We start from the raw sequence: 16,488 nt of genomic DNA, 5'->3' as shown, positions 1-16,488 counted from the left end.
TTGGGAGAATTTTTCCACTAACGGAACAGGAGTTAGGCACGCTGAAGGAGTATATTGACGAAAACCTAAAGAAAGGGTTTATCCGTCCTTCTACTTCCCCTGCCGGTGCTGGCATTTTTTTCGTCGAAAAAAAGGACCATTCCTTACGTCCCTGCATTGACTATCGGGATTTGAATAAGATAACTGTCAAAAATCGTTACCCTCTACCCCTAGTACCCGAGTTGTTCCAGAGGCTGGGGTCTGCAGTCATCTTTTCGAAATTGGATCTTCGCGGAGCTTACAATTTAATCCGTATCCGAGAGGGAGACGAGTGGAAGACAGCGTTTCGTACTCGTTTTGGGCACTACGAGTACCTTGTCATGCCCTTCGGGCTGTGTAATGCACCCGCAACCTTTCAACATTTTGTCAACGATATCTTCCGCGACTACCTGGACCTATACGTAATTGCATACCTGGACGATATCCTAATCTTTTCCTCATCCTTGGAAGACCATCGTAGACATGTCCGTAGTGTGCTAGCTCGTCTCAGGGTACACGGGCTCTACGCGAAACTCGAAAAATGCGAGTTTGAACGCCAGTCCATCCAATTCCTGGGCCTGGTTATATCTGTGGAGGGCATCAAGATGGACCCCCAAAAAGTATCTGCCATCCTGGACTGGCCTGCACCTGTGGACAGGAAGGGCGTACAACGTTTCGTCGGTTTTTCCAACTTTTACCGGAAATTTATCAGGGGCTTCTCTGCGATTATTGCTCCCATCACCGAACTGACCAGGCAGGGTACCCGATTCTCTTGGACCCCTGAGGCACAGCTGGCCTTCGAAAAACTTAAGATGCTGTTCACCTCTGCATCTATTCTAAAACATCCGGACCCAGCCTTACCCTTCGTTCTTGAAGTGGATGCTTCGGAAATCGCTGTGGGGGCGGTGTTATCTCAACGGCAGGGTGCCAAGGCCCTTCTTTTCCCGGTGGCGTTCTTTTCTCGCAAATTGTCATCATCCGAAAGGAACTATGATGTTGGGGACCGAGAACTTCTGGCCATTAAGGCGGCTCTGGAGGAGTGGCGTTACCTATTGGAAGGTGCTGCACATCCCATCCTGGTTTACACCGACCACAAAAACCTGGAATATTTGAGAACTGCCAAAAGACTTAGACCACGGCAAGCCAGATGGGCTCTTTTTTTTTCCCGGTTTCAATTCCATATCACCTATAGACCTGGTTCTAAGAATGTCAAGCCGGACGCCCTGTCACGTATGTTTTCTATCCCTGAAGAGACTCGGCCTCCTGATACTATTCTCCCTTCTGGGAACTTCTTGCTCCTCCAAGGGGACCTTATCTCCCGGATCAGACAGGCTTCTGTTGGAATGCCCCCGAGCTCTGAGGTCAGCTGTAGTGAGGGGTTGTTCTGGCATAAAGGCAAGATTGTAGTCCCTGAAGCCTTGAAGTTAAACGTGTTGGAACTCTGCCACGATCATAAGATGGCCGGACACTTTGGTACCCGGAAGACTGCCGAACTGATTCAGCGCACCTTTTGGTGGCCTCAACTTCTTAAGGACTGCAAGGACTATGTGGACTCGTGCAGCACTTGCTCCCGAAATAAGAACAGCCGGACGCGGGCTTGGGGCCTACTGAAACCTTTACCTGTCCCTGAGAGACCGTGGAAAATGATTTCGATGGACTTTATCGTGGAACTCCCTCTTTCCGAGGGGTTCTCTACCATCTTTGTTGTCGTAGATAGGCTGTCCAAGATGGCCCACTTCCTCCCGATGAGGGGCACTCCCTCGGCTATGGAGACGGCCAAGATCTTTGTCAAAGAAGTTGTAAGGCTGCATGGGATCCCGGCAAGTATTGTTTCTGACCGAGGCGCCCAATTCACCTCGAGGTTTTGGAAAGCGCTCTGCGGGTCTCTTGAAATTGAACTGGCCTTTTCCTCCGCTTATCACCCCCAGACAAACGGACAAACGGAGAGAACCAATCAGTCCCTGGAGCAGTACATCCGCTGTTTTTCTTCCTTCTCGCAGGATGACTGGGTCTCGCTACTACCCATGGCGGAGTTTGCTTATAACAACTCCTTGCACTCCGCCATCAACCAGACACCGTTCTTTGCCAATTACGGCTTCCACCCAGCCTTCTTGCCCAGCTCAGTCCCAGAATGCCTTGTTCCAGCAGTTTCCGAGACATTGGACTTCTTTTCTAAAAACAACCAACTCCTAAAGGAAACCATGGCCCGGTCCCAGGAATGCTACAAACGGGCGTTTGACAAAAGGAGACGGGGAGAACTCGTTCTGGCTCCCGGCAGCCAAGTATGGTTATCTACAGTCAACCTTAAGATGGCCTGTCCTTCCAGGAAGTTAGGCCCTAAATTCATGGGCCCCTTTTCTGTAAAAAGGAAGATAAACGAAGTGGCATATGAACTTAACCTGCCCGACTCTTTTAGAGTGCACCCGGTCTTTCACGTGACCCTACTGAAGCCCGTTACCCCAAATCCCTTTGCTGACCGCACCACCGACCCACCCGAACCTGTTATAGTGAACAATGAAGAAGAGTTTGAGGTTGAAGCAATCCTCGATTGCAGGAAGAGGGGTAATGTAACCCAGTACCTCATCAAGTGGAAGGGTTATGGACCTGAGGACAACTCCTGGGAACCCGAGGACAATCTACATGCTCAGGAACTTTTGCGGGCCTTCAAGAACCGTCAGGTTTCCAGATCGGCTCACCTGGGCAGCCGGAGTCTGCCCTTAGGGAGGGGGCACTGTCAGGGTCGTTACCTGGATGGTCGCGGTGCTGCCCGTGTTGGTGCGCGCCGATGTCCTGCGGTGCGTGCTGGGGTGCGTGTTCCTGTGCGTGCGGTGTTGCGCGCTCCTGTGGGCGCTGGTGCGCGTCGGTGTGTGCCCTCGCGTGCCCCTGCTGGCGCTGGTGCGCGTCAGCGCGCTGTGGTGGGCACTTCGGGTACCGCTGGTGTGTCTGCCGGCGTTCGGGGGCGCGCGCGCCTATGCGCGCGCCCGCGGGTGCGCGCGCGCCCGTGCGCGCGCCCGTGCGCGGTGCTTGGCGCCAAACGGCCTATTTAGGTCTGCCACTGACATCTCCCAGGTGCTGCCTGATCAACAGCTTCTCGGTTCCTGTCCCGTTGTTCGTATCCTGTGTTCCTGTTTGCTTACCTCCTGACGACCCGGCTTCCCCTTGACACCGCTGACCTCTGCCTGCATCTGACCTCGGCCTGTTTGACCTCTCTTTTGCCTGCTCCTTCTGTGCCTCTGCTGCCCGCCTGTTCCCATACCCTGCCTGCACCCGGACTTGCCTGCTCTACTCCTGTTCTGTACCCAGTTGCCTGTGTCCTATCTACACACCTGCTGCCAGAAGCTTCCTGCAAGTTCCTGCTCCTGGAGCCATATCACAGGCTCTCTTACCACTCCGCACTCTCAGCCACCTGTCTGCTCTATCAGGGGTTGTAAGTCGGACACGTACGGGAGACCACCCTCTGCCCAAGCGGACTCATCGGTTCGGTAAGTGCCAGCCTGACAATAATAAAGATGAGGGGAGACTAGTGGCATCTTACTCTAGAGCCCATTACCTTGCCTCAAAGTTACAACAGTTGGGAGGCTGGGGATTAATGGATACGTCAGATCTGATCCGCAAACTCCTCCATGTCACAGCCGACGATGACACGATGGCTCTGACATTCTTGGAGGCGGGTTATCCCCATTTAGATCCTTGGGTTCCAACTATACTCCTTTTAAAAACACTATGGTCCTATATTAAAAGGCTGCTGGGGATACGGGGCTATCTGTCCCATACTCCCTTGTGGCGAAACATGAACTTTAAAGAGCTATACAAACTTAGAGGCTTTGGGAACTGGGAAAGTGCGGGAATAAGATACACTGCATAACCATATAGCGGGACTATCCTTAAATCATTCATGAAGCTACAATTAGAATTAAATATACCTCCAACACATACTACAGATGCAGTCAAGACAAACTGAGCTTAGATTGATAGGGACACCCCTATGTCCAAAATGTCAGAGGGACAATGGTGACCTTTTACACATGCTTTGAAAGTGCCCCAAACTCTTCCGCTATTGGAAGCAAGTCCTTGACACAATTTCTGAGGTCTAAACTTTCACCGTTCCACAAAACCCTACGATATGTCTACTGGGTACTGTTATCCCCCTCAGCACACACCGAAATTCTTCACCTGCTATATACTGCTCGCAAACTAATTGCACAACTTTGGATAACTCCCAGGGTTCCCACTAGGTGCCAATGGGTTGACCAGGTCAATAGAATGTTAATCAGAGAGAAACTGACATACCAGCACAGAAATGCACTTTTCAAAAATAGACTCTTACAGGGCTAACAACTAGAAAGAGTTTTAAATGGTTGGAAAGAGTACTTGCACAACTCTGAAGTTCGATAGTATTCATAACTTTGGTTGTAGAATGTTGGGGAACGGCTTGTCCCCAGGGACCTGAGAGCATGCAGAGCCCGACCAAATTATTTAACTGTTTTACTTTTCTTTATGCTGAGTCTTTGATGCTCTAAATGGGTTTCTTCTTTTTATTCATTGTGCTTTTTCTCATGTATCATTGCACATTACCTGTAAGTTCTGCCACATATTTGGACTGTATGATACAAAGTTTGACTAAATAACATGTGCCAATATATATTCTGTAATATTCTGTATGATATGTATTTGACACAATGCACAAACAAAATAAAAAACTTTTTCTGTTTAAAAGAAAAAAAAATTGTAAGAAAGATATAGTGTGGACCGAGAATGAGATGCCATATGATATCGTTTATCTCATTGGCATCATACCAAATTGAATGGAAGAGAGAAAGGGCACTGGTAAAAGGGGTGGAACTTTACATATTCCTTTGAGAACACATCACACAATGCATATGGATTAAAAAGGTTCTTTATTAACCACTTCAGCCCTGGAAGGATTTACCCCCTTTCTGACCAGAGCACTTTTTGCGATATGGCACTGCGTCGCTTTAGCTGAAAATTGCGCAGTCGTGAGACGTTGCACCCAAACAAAAAAGATTTCATTTTTTCCCCACAAATAGAGCTTTCTTTTGGTGGTATTTAATCACTTCTTCAGGTTTTATTTTTTGTGCTATAAACAAAAAAGAGTGACAATTTTGAAAAAAAAAGCTATATTTTCTTTATCATACATCACAGAGCACCTTATTAATTACTGAATGGGTTATAGGCCACCTTCAGGTGATGGACACTGGCATAATAAAAGACAGGAAGTTCCACTCCCTATATAACCCCTCCCATACAGGGAGAACTTCAGATTTTTTCGCCGGTGTCTAAGGTGTTGGTCACGATTAAGTTTGTGCTGAAAGAATGCTCCTTAGAGGATCCTGACTGGGTCAAGGAGCTGCGCAATTGGATCCATTCAAAGATCCGGTAACAAGGGCTAAAGTGGATGGTACCCGAGCCTCGGTATGGAAGAACTAGGTCCTGCCTGTAACGCTTCTCTTAAGGAGAGCTGGGCTCTGGGATACAGTACCTTGGTCACATTCCTTTACTACAGGTTAGTCTGGCAGAGCGCTTTACAGGTCCAAGGCAGTGGACCCTATATACAAAGGTGACCCCGTCCTTGAAGGTCTGGCATGACTCCAACCCACCTTGATGGGTGAAGATTGGGTCACTGTGATTATTTCACTAAGTACCCTGCGGTGGGAATGGTAAGTTAAGAAGATCCTGGGGTAAATCCTATGGACTTCTTTAAGATCTGACTGTCTGTTTGTTCTCTGCGCTGTTGATTTATGCTATGTGCTCTTGCTCATGTGGGCTGCTGTTTTTTCCCCAGCCACTAGAGGGCGCAGGTTCGCTCAAGTCCAGCCTATTTTTTTTTATATAGGCAGGAAGAGGAAGGGCAGCCATTGCCTTGTGGTGACAGGTTAGATAGACCTTGGAGAAAACAGCCGGCCGTGAGTGTGTGAGTACTTGCTTGGGGGAACTGGTGCAGACAAGTCATGATTACATGCTGCATATTTTCTGCCTATCCGAGGGGCATGTTCATCTGTAAGTAGATACACCCCTGGATGATTAGCAGTTCACTTAAAAGTGTTATTATCTGCTTGTAGGCAGGAACAGCATTATATACATACTTACAAATTTATTGCTTAAATTGCATGTTTTTAAAGTACATGAGCATGGATGCATTTTAGGGGGTTCTATCTCCAATATGGTGCATATGTGTTTGCTATCCTGCAGGTATAAGTTTAGGACTAACTGAAGTTGGACAGGTGCTTGCTTACAAACTTGCTAAAAAGCACAGTTGCTAGAAATGCACAGTTGTAAAAAGGCACAGTTGCTAAAGACGCACAGTTGCTAAAAAATGCCCAGTTACTAAGACGCACAAATTCTGAAGTGTATAGTTGCTGGGGCACACAGTTGCTGAACATAACTGTTGTTACCAGTTCACGTTTGCATAAAAATTCATGATCATGATTGTACAAATGCATGTTTATGTTTTGTATAGATACATGGTTTTTACATTGTCACATAAGATGCTTGATCGCACAAGGATGCTTGATTGCATAAGATACTTGATTGCACAAGGTTGCTTGATCACACAAGGATGCTTGATCACATAAAGATGCTTGATCACACAAGGGTGCTTCAGCGCACAAGAATGCTTGATCACGCAGAGAGGCTTGATCACATAAGATTGCATAAAGATTCTGGATCGCATAAGGATGCATGATCACCTAGAGATGCATGGTTGCATAATGAGGCATGTTAATACATCTTTACTTAAATACACATGATTCCTCATCACATGGGAATACATGTCTGCATAGATACATGTTACTTAATGTTGCATAACACATTTCATAAACGCATGCTTGCTTTGAAAAGATGCTTGTTCCATGGCACATGCTATATGAATGTGAGGATACAGCGCACACTTTTCATATTTTTTTTTGCCATGCCTAAGGGCCAAAGCCTACAAAACAGAGTCTCAAGACCTCCTTGTGATGGGGCGCCCCCGCTCCATCAAGGTGGGGGTAGACTTCTGTGGTTTTTAACAGGGGCTTTGCAAGTAGGGATCCTTGATGGATGGGTTATCTCTTTTGGTAGCCCTAGGCTACTCCCCAAAGACCCAATGAACAGAAGGGCTTTATTTCTGGCACTAGACCGATTCAGGCGGCCCTCCCCTCCTGCTCAAAGGGGAACCCACCCACGGGCAGGCCAAGCCAGGTACCGCACGGCCCCACCACCCTTTACCCGGGCGGGCACCCCTCGCGAGGGAGGCGTCCAGCCGAGCGCCCAGGCGTTCACGGCCGATCACAGAAACCCCCTCAGAAGAGCAGGCTATGTGGTTTTATTCAAATCTCCTCACGGTATTGAAACTGATTAAAGATGTCACACCCATTTTAAATCACAAAGATCTGAATCACTTCTTAAACATTCGCTCTTTTTGCTTGAATCCACCCTGCGGGGAGGAAAAGCTCTAGCATCAATAGACATCAAAAATGCATATCTACATGTGCCTATTTCCCCGCTCATCAGAAGTTCTGTGTTTTGCGGTAGAACAGCGCCACTTGCAGTTCGTGTCCTTGCCCTTCTGGTTAACCAATGTTTCTCAGGTATTTACGAATGTTTTGGCCCCTGTACTTGTAAGACTAAGAGGCCAGGGTATAGCAGTAATGACATACCTTGATCTACCAGCAGCAGGTCATCTGTCAGTGGCACGGGTAAACCAAGGGGTGTCCAGGATAGTCACTTATCTGGAACACCTGGGCTGGATTCTCAACCTAAAAAAAATCATCCCTACAGCCAGTAAAAAGGCTGGAGTACTTGGGTCTAGTTATAGACACAACCCACAAGAGAGTGTTTTTTACCCCAGACAAAAGTTTGCGCTATAAAAGAACTGGTTCACACGGTCAGGACAAGGGTGAGTCCTTCCGTCCACCTTTGCATGAGGTTGTTAAGGAAGATGGTAGCCTCACTCGAGGCAGTTCCCTATACCCAATTCCATTCAAGGCCACTGCAAAACAGTGTTTAATCTGTTTGGAGCAGGAAAAAAACAGGACTTGGATTACCTGATGAGCTTGACTCCAAGCATACGCCAGAATCTCAATTGGTGATTGTTAACCAACAACTTGCAGAAGGAAAAAACCTTCATACCTGTTACCTGGAGAGTAGTGACGACCGATGCCAGCCTCTTAGGCTGGGGAGCTGTCTTAGTTAGGGAACTCTGTCCAGGGGAAGTGGTTGGAGTCCGAAAGGGCCTTGTCCATAAACATTCTAGAAATTTGGGCAGCATGTCTTGCCCTAAGGGACTGGACAAGCAGATTACGAAATTATCCTGTCCGGATTCAGTCTGTCAATGCCACAGCCGTAGCCTATATCAATCACCAAGGCGGCACCAAAAGTCATGCCGCCCAGAAAGAGGTAAGCCACATGCTGGGTTGGGCAGAAGAACATATTCCTTTAAAGTCTTCAATGTTTATCCCAGGAGTGGAAAATTGGCAGGCAAATTAGTTTTAGTCACCAGCAATTGCTTCCTGGAGTATGGTCTCTGCATCCCGACTTTTTTCTGGCCATACATCTGAAGTGGCGTACCCCGGACATGGAATTATTAGCATTTAGGTTCAATAGAAAACTGGACAACTTTGTGTCAAGGACAAGGGATCCGCTCACTTGCGTGACAGATGCCTTAGTGACTCAGTGGGATCAATACTCGCTGATTTATGCATTTTATCCAGGGCGCTTGCTTCCGCAGGTTAAAAGGGAACAGAAGCTAGTAATCCTTGTTGCTCTGGCTTGGCCCACAAGATACTGGTATGCAGAGATCGTGAGGATGGCAGTAGAGGATCCTTGGACTCTTCTGTCCCACACGGACCTGCTTTTGCAAGGGCCAGTGTTCCACCCTGCCTTACAAATGTTATAATTGACGGTTTGGCTGTTGGGACCCTCGTTCTAGGATGTCGGGGGCTTTCAGGTTCAGTGGTAACTACCCTGATTAATGCAAGGAAGCCGGCCTCTGGGGCTATTTACTATAGGATCTGGTAGGCCTATGTTTCCTGGTGCGGAAACAAGGGTTGCCATCCTCGCAAGTATGTCATAAGTGGAATTCTCACCTTCCTACAGTTAGGAATAGAGATAAAACTAGCCTTGAGTTCTATCAAAGGTCAAGTCTCAGCCTTGTCAGTTTAAAAACCTCTGGCTTCGCATTCCTTAGTTTGGGCCTTTATACAGGGAGTGTCACGTATAAACCCACCGGTTAAACCACCTCTGTGCCCATGGGATATAAACCTGGTCTTGTCAGTTCTTCAGGAGTCTCCCTTTGAACCAATGTGTGATGCTCCATTTGTACTTGTCACAAGGAAATTGGTATTTTTGGTTGCAATAACCTTCCGCAAAAAGAGTTTCTGAAGTTGGCAGCTTTCTCTTGTAGAGAGCCACACTTGATCTTTCATAAGGATAAGGTGGTCTTGTGTCCTCACCCCCGTCCTTTTTTACCTAAGGTAGTATCCAGTTTTCATATGAACCAGGATATTTTTCTACCTTTGTTTTTTCCAGAACCATGTTCTGCAGAGGAAAATTTACTACACTCCCTTGATGTAGTAAGAGAGGTTAATTTTTATCTGGAAGAAACTGCTCAGATACAAAAGACTGATGCTTTGTGTTACCAGAAGGCTCTAGAAGGGGGCAAGTAGCATCAAAATTGACCATTTCTAGGTGTATGCGTCAGGTCATTATTCAGGCCTATGATTTAAAAGAGAAAATTCCGCCTTTTTTCGTCAGAGAGCACACTCTACCAGGGTAGTTAGTGCCTCTGGGCAGTTCATCGTCAAGCCTCCATGGCTCAGGTTTGCAAGGCCGCAACATGGTCATCAGTACATACATACACAAAATTCTATCAAGTGGATGTAGGTCAGCAAGAGGATGCTGCCTTCGGGCGCAGTGTTCTGCAGGCTGCAGTATAGGTTCTCATGTTGATGGTGGTCTGCATTTGTTGTTTTGTGTCCCCCTCCCCTTAGATAGCATTGCTTTGGGACATCCCATTCAGTAACTAATATGGTGCTCTATGTCCCATGATGTACGATAAAGAAAATAGGATTTTTATAACGGCTTACCTGTAAAATCCTTTTCTTGAAAGTACATCATGGGACACAGTGGTCCCTCCCCTCTGTTTTGGGATATATGTATATTGCTTTGCTATAAAAACGGAGGTTCTCCCTGTATGGGAGGGGTTATATAGGGAGTGGGACTTCCTGTCTTCAATTATGCCAGTGTCCATCACCTGAAGGTGGCCTATAACCCATTCAGTAATTAATATGGTGCTCTGTGTCCCGTGATGTACTTTCAAGAAAATAATTTTACGGGTAAGCTGTTATAAAAATCCTATTTTTAACTTTTTGCTATAATAAATATCCCCAAAAAATATATTAAAAAAATAATTTCTTTCTCAGTATTCTTCTACATATGTTTGGTAAAAAATAAAAACAAAATCGCAATAAGTGTCAACGTATTTACGGTGGCACTGATGTCATTTTCTGCTCCTTGGAACGCACTTCCTGGTTTCTGGAACGCACACTGTGAGCAGCCTCCGGTTCCATCTCTAATCCCTTCACATTCTCTGATGTGTGCAACACCACTCCTGATCTTCTATGGATACCATCACATAGGCCTGAAGTGACCCCCAGACTGCAAAGCTGGGGGTCATCACCATTTGGTGAGTGGGGACACATGTGAGGGTGGTGTGTCTGCACCTGAAAAGTCCTAGAGCGTCTGTGGTCCATTGCACTTCAAACGTTTTTTTTTCCCATTGTGGATCAGAACATTCAGCACATTTATTTGGACTTTATATGTTTTGTTTTTTTTGCTTTGTATATTCACATCTGCACTCATTTCCACTTGGTTACATGTTTGATAATATTTGAGAGTGCCACATTTTACATAATTTTACATTGTTGAAGGAAAGCAATAAGAAGTCCCATTTGCGGCTTGCAAGAAGCCATGTTGGGAACACAGCAAACATGTAGAAGAAGTTGCTCTGGTCAGATGAGACCGTGAAACCTGGTGGTGGCAGGATCATGTTGTGGGTATTCCTTTCTTCAGCAGAGACAGGGAAGCTGGTCAGAGTTGATGGGAAGATGGATGGAGCCAAATACAGGGCAATCTTTTAAGAAAACCTGTTAGAGTCTGCAAAAGACTTGAGAGTGGGATGGAGATTCACCTTCCAGCAGGACAATGACCCTAAACAAACAGCCAGAACTACAATGGAATGGTTTAGAACAACACATATTCATGTGTTAGAATGGCCCAGTCAAAGTTCAGACCTAAATCCAACTAAGAATCTGTGGTAAGACTTGAAAAGTTCATAGACACTCTCCATCCAATCTGACAGAGCTTGAGCGATTTTACAAAGAAGAATGGGCAAAAATGTCACTTTCCAGATGTGCAAAGCTGGTAGACTGGCCGAACAGGGGGGGTGCATTGTTTGCTGCCCCCCCCCCAAATATACCGCCAGCCACCACTGTATTGGGCCCTGACCACTTTGGAAGCATTAGCACTGACTATATATTAGATTAATACCATTTATCTTTATTTTCATGGTGCCTGTAGGAGCTACATATTCTCACTGAAGTTAAAGAGGAAGTAAACCCTGATGGGTGTTCCTTCCTCTTTGTTTCCCTGCAAAGGTAAAGCATAATGGGCTACTATGCATTGCATAGTAGCCCATTATGTGACACTTACCTGCAGGAGAAACCCGCAATGTCCCTGTCTTCCTCGCTAGTAGCGAGCATCCATTCTTCACCCCTCTTCCTTCCGGGGCCTTGAACTCCAGCTCTGTGACTGGTGGGAATTGCATGTGCACAGGAGCTGCCTTTAACAGCATGGCCCGAGCTAGAAATGGCACAGCATGCCTTTTCTAACTCCAGTGCCTTTTCTAACTCCAGGTCTGGGAAATATTTCAAGCACTTAACCTACAGGTAAGCCTTATTCTAGGCTTACCTGTAGGTTAAAGTGGTTGTAAATTGTTTACAGCCACTTTAAGAGTTGCATATTATACATGCTTGAATGGTCCTGAAGAAGTGGGAGTTATGAGAAATGCTTCAACCAGACCAAGCTCTCACTGAATGTATACCTCTGTGCTCTCACAATATGTACTCTATACTGTATGGTATTAATTGCATTATTGTATGCTATTAACCATCTTTTATCTAAATAAACTTAATAAAGAACCTTTTTCTTCTATATGCATTTTGTGTTATTTTGAGGGGACAGCAAATGTACACTGTTATACAAGCTGTACACTCACTACTTTACATTGTAGCAAAGTGTCATTTCTTCAGTGTTGTCACATGAAAAGATAGAATAAAATATTTAAAAAAATGAGAGGGTCTACTCACTTTTGTGAGATACTGTATATATGAGAAGACAGAAGCTAAGTACACCAGGCTATAACTATACCACCACATTGTATCTCACTGTCCCGTTGAGGATTCATATCCTTGGGGATCAATGAACCATAGCTGCTTAGCTGTCATTGGGGGCATTATGATGTGGACTCTTCACAGCAATGTTTCTGTAGACCAAGGATTCTCTTCAATAGAGGTAACTTATTTCAAATGTTGTCTTCCTAAAAGTACATTTTTACCTGGAGTTCAGTTTTAAGGCTTGTGGCTATCATTAGTGTAATGCATAGAAACAATGCCTTCTATAGAATAGGGCAGGGATATGCAATTAGCAGACCTACAGCTGTTGCAGATCTACAAGTCCCATGAGGCATAGCAAGACTCTGACAGCCACAAGCATGACACCCAGAGGCAGAGGCATGATGGGGCTCGTAGTTTTGCAACAACTGGAGGTTCATTAATTGCATATCCCTGGAATAGGGCTCAGCGAGAAATTGGAAAGTATAATGGATTGAGTTGCATGGCTCCATCCACTGTCCAAAAATAAGTAATTATTTGCCACTTAAGGCTTGTTGGCCATCATTATTGCAGTGCATGAACATGATGCCTTCTATGCAGAAGGGTTTGGGAAGCAATTAGAAAGTATCAATCAATGGTTTTGTATGGGTCCATCAACTTTTTAGAGATGTATGCTGAAAGTGGGATCTGTAGATCTCTCTGTTTAAGAAGACTCTGCTGTACTTTGCACAGGTTAATGGAGGGCTTTTTGGCCAACGCCATTTTAACCTGTCTGGCTATACTTTCTAGATAGAAGCAATGACTTGTAAAACATGCATTTTCTTTTGAGATGGCATTGGGATGTACTTCACAATAATTAGAAGTACAATTAGAAGAATATTGGTTCCTTTTTTCAACCTCACCATAATACCTGTCACTTTGTTATGACCTTAGACTAAGCTTGGAATAGCACTCACAGACAGGTATGCCATTCCCATGATCCACAGGTAAAGGGGTGAAGGCTATCGGTATGTTCATTTAGAGTAATGTATGCAGTGAATAGAGAATACTTATCTCTCCCAACCAGCCATCATAACCTTTGTAAGGATCAGCTTCAGCCTACATGTCTCTGCCAGAAAACCATGCCCCCAACACATTTTGCCCTACCCACCCGGAGCTTACATCTGTACAGGACATTATTACTAAGTGCTGTATGTTACTACATCAACTTTTTCTGTAATCACACATTTTATTATGGTGCACTATATAGGACCATTTTTAACCTCATTTATATTGTCTGTGCAATGCTAATGACCTTAGATGCTGATCTTCCTGTATTGCTGCAGAGCAGAATCATTTCAACAGCAGGTGTTCATGGCACTGTACAAAGTGGATACAGAACAGAAATATAATACTTAACTTCCTTTTACTCTTGTAGAACAGAAAAGGTCACTCTGTTCTCTTTGTACAGGGTCAGACATAAAAGCTGCTTGAATGAACTTGCTCTGTAGCAATACAGGGAAGCAATCAGCAAAGGTCATAAATGTTTCAGATAATTTGGCCTCCAGGTAAAAAAGACAATTATTTTAAGGAAGATGAAGAAAAGCAGAAGTATCAGTGTCTTCTCATGTACACTGCTGCTGGTAAACGGACATTTAGGAGCAGTTGGGCATTTTTTTCAGTTGCCTCTGAGCTCTCCTCTATGTTATCTTATCAGTACATGTACACATGGTCGTTTATAGTCCTTTCTAGGCAGTTGAGATTAGAAGCTTTTTTTAGAACGCAAAAAAACAACTTGTAAACGCTGCTAAACGGTAACTCGCATTTAGCAGTGTCAGTAAAATTCCATTCCTCTTACTGATCAGTCAACTCCGGTCATGTTGATTAGAAGACAGATTTATTACAGATGTACCAAAACAAACGGATGAGGGACCCTTCCAGCAGAAGATCCACAGCAAAATCACACCAGGAAATATGTACACAGTCACTTTATAGTAGTAATTGGCAACCTGCCATTGGCTAAGGCACACTGGTGACTCATGGTGCATTGTCAGCTTTATTGCCAAAGCCAGAGTGCCTTTACAAGCTTTTCCTAATTTGGTAATATCTGCTAGTTTCTTAAGTATTGCCCCAGGCCTTGGTCAGGACTTAATAAAGTTGCATAAACAATAAGCCAGCACCCTTTTTAGCTACACAAAGTACATATAAGGAACAAGGCAAATATCGATATCACCTGTAATTCTTTGCATATTTCTTATCAAGCAGCATTTAGTTTACAGATGTTTTTAATTTTTAACAATAAAATAATTTTCCCCAATCGTCTTTCAGGACAGCCACCTTAGAGAGACACCGGCTCCTCCCCTCTGAGGAAACACCGCCTTCAATTTCATAATTTAAGCCTCCTCCTCCCTTCGTTCCTCAGTTATGGTGTTTCCTCCGGCGGGGAGACACCGCCAAGGAACCTTAAGGCTAAATTCGGTTGGTGAAACTGAAGCCATCCGAGCGGAGCTCTGGCCCCGTTCGGCTATCCGACCGTTCATCGGTCGGTCCAGGACAGTCCTATCAGCGGGGAGCTGAAGTGTTCGTACTGTCCATATACCCTAAACTCCGCTTGGGGAAAGCAGGAAGTTTATGGGGTCGTCCGTTCGTTCACCCGCGGGGGTTTCAACGGAACAAACAGTCCAGTCGGCTGGGGAAGCTGAATACTCGACTGACCTTTACACGCACTCCAATCTTCGCTTGGGGAAAGCAGGAAGTCTTTGGAGAGGTTCATCCCTGCGTTTCGCCCAGTGGGGTGCTGAACGAAGGCGTCCAGGGCCCCCCTGTGTACGCAGCCGGCTGGGAGCTGGAAGCCGGACCGGTAGGCGGGCGACGTCAGTTCCGGTGGGGGCGGACCCCTTCGTTCGATCCGCGTCTTCCGGTTCCGGACGCGGCACGTGAAGGGGAACCTAGCGTTCGGCTGGTGCAGCCTCTCTTTTCACAGTTGCACAGGTAGCTGTTAGAGGCGCGTTCGTACCACGCTTCCTCAACGGGAGAATGTCCGAGGCAGAGGCTTCAAAAACTCCTGGAGATAACAGCACCAGCCACTCGAAGGTAAGAGGAAACCTGGGGAGGTGTTCCCTTACTTGTATCCAGTAGCTCCACTGGTGTTCCTCCTTGGTGGTCGGGGGGAAGGGTAGTGTGTCTGGGATCCTGGTGATGGTTGATCCTAGGGGGGGCACTCCCGGTGGTCCTCTATGTAGCGCTGGTGTTGCTGTTTTTTAGGCTCATGCTGCCCCTTCCTGTGTTTTGTGTCTTTCAGAAAGCCACGAGCAAGTCCCCCCATGGTTCTAAGAAGAAGTGCCCTTCATGTAGAACGTCTATGGGAGACTCTTGGTCTAAAGCTATTTGCAAACAATGTATTGAGGATTTACTTAAGGAACAGGCAGTAGAGCAGGGTGCAGATCTGGTAGCTTCTATGAAGGAACTCTCTGGTACCTTTCAGTCCTTCCAAAACTTTTTTTCCAGTTTTCAGTGGCCCCAGCCTCCGAGCACTCCTACACCAGCGCAGCAGAGTGTACCATCCAGCCCTGTGGATGTTCCTCCTGCAAGGGGAGAGAATTCAGAGGGTCCCAGGGAGGAAGCTGAGGAGGAAATTGACAGTGTCGTTTCAGACTCCCAGGGGGAGTCTGACGCCGAGGTGTTGGATGGGGAATCCAGCAGAATCTCGCGGTATAAGCTTTCCCTGGAGGATGTGGATGAGCTCTTGGGAGCGATTCATACCACTTTAGGCATTCAAGAAGAAACTAAGACATTGTCACTCCATGATCGGATGTACAAGGGCATGGGGGAACAAAAGAAGCGGGTGTTCCCAGTGCATAACGTCTTGATCGATACCATCAAGAAGGAATGGCGGGATCCCGAAAGGAAACCTTTCTTTTCTGGGGCATTAAGACGTAGGTTTCCTTTTTCGGAGGAAGAGACTCTCGTCTGGAATAAATCTCCCAGACTAGACGCTGCTTTTTCCCAGGTGTCCAGACACACTGATCTATCCTTTGAGGATATGGGGGTACTTTCTAACCCTATGGATCGAAGGATGGATTACCTTCTTAAGAAGGCCTGG

This window comes from Lithobates pipiens, unplaced genomic scaffold (assembly GCF_037356315.1).
Source record: "Lithobates pipiens isolate NorthernLeopardFrog02 unplaced genomic scaffold, aLitPip1_a1.2 Scaffold_19, whole genome shotgun sequence".
Classification (NCBI taxonomy): Eukaryota; Metazoa; Chordata; class Amphibia; order Anura; family Ranidae; genus Lithobates; species Lithobates pipiens.
This window is presented reverse-complemented; position numbering follows the sequence as displayed.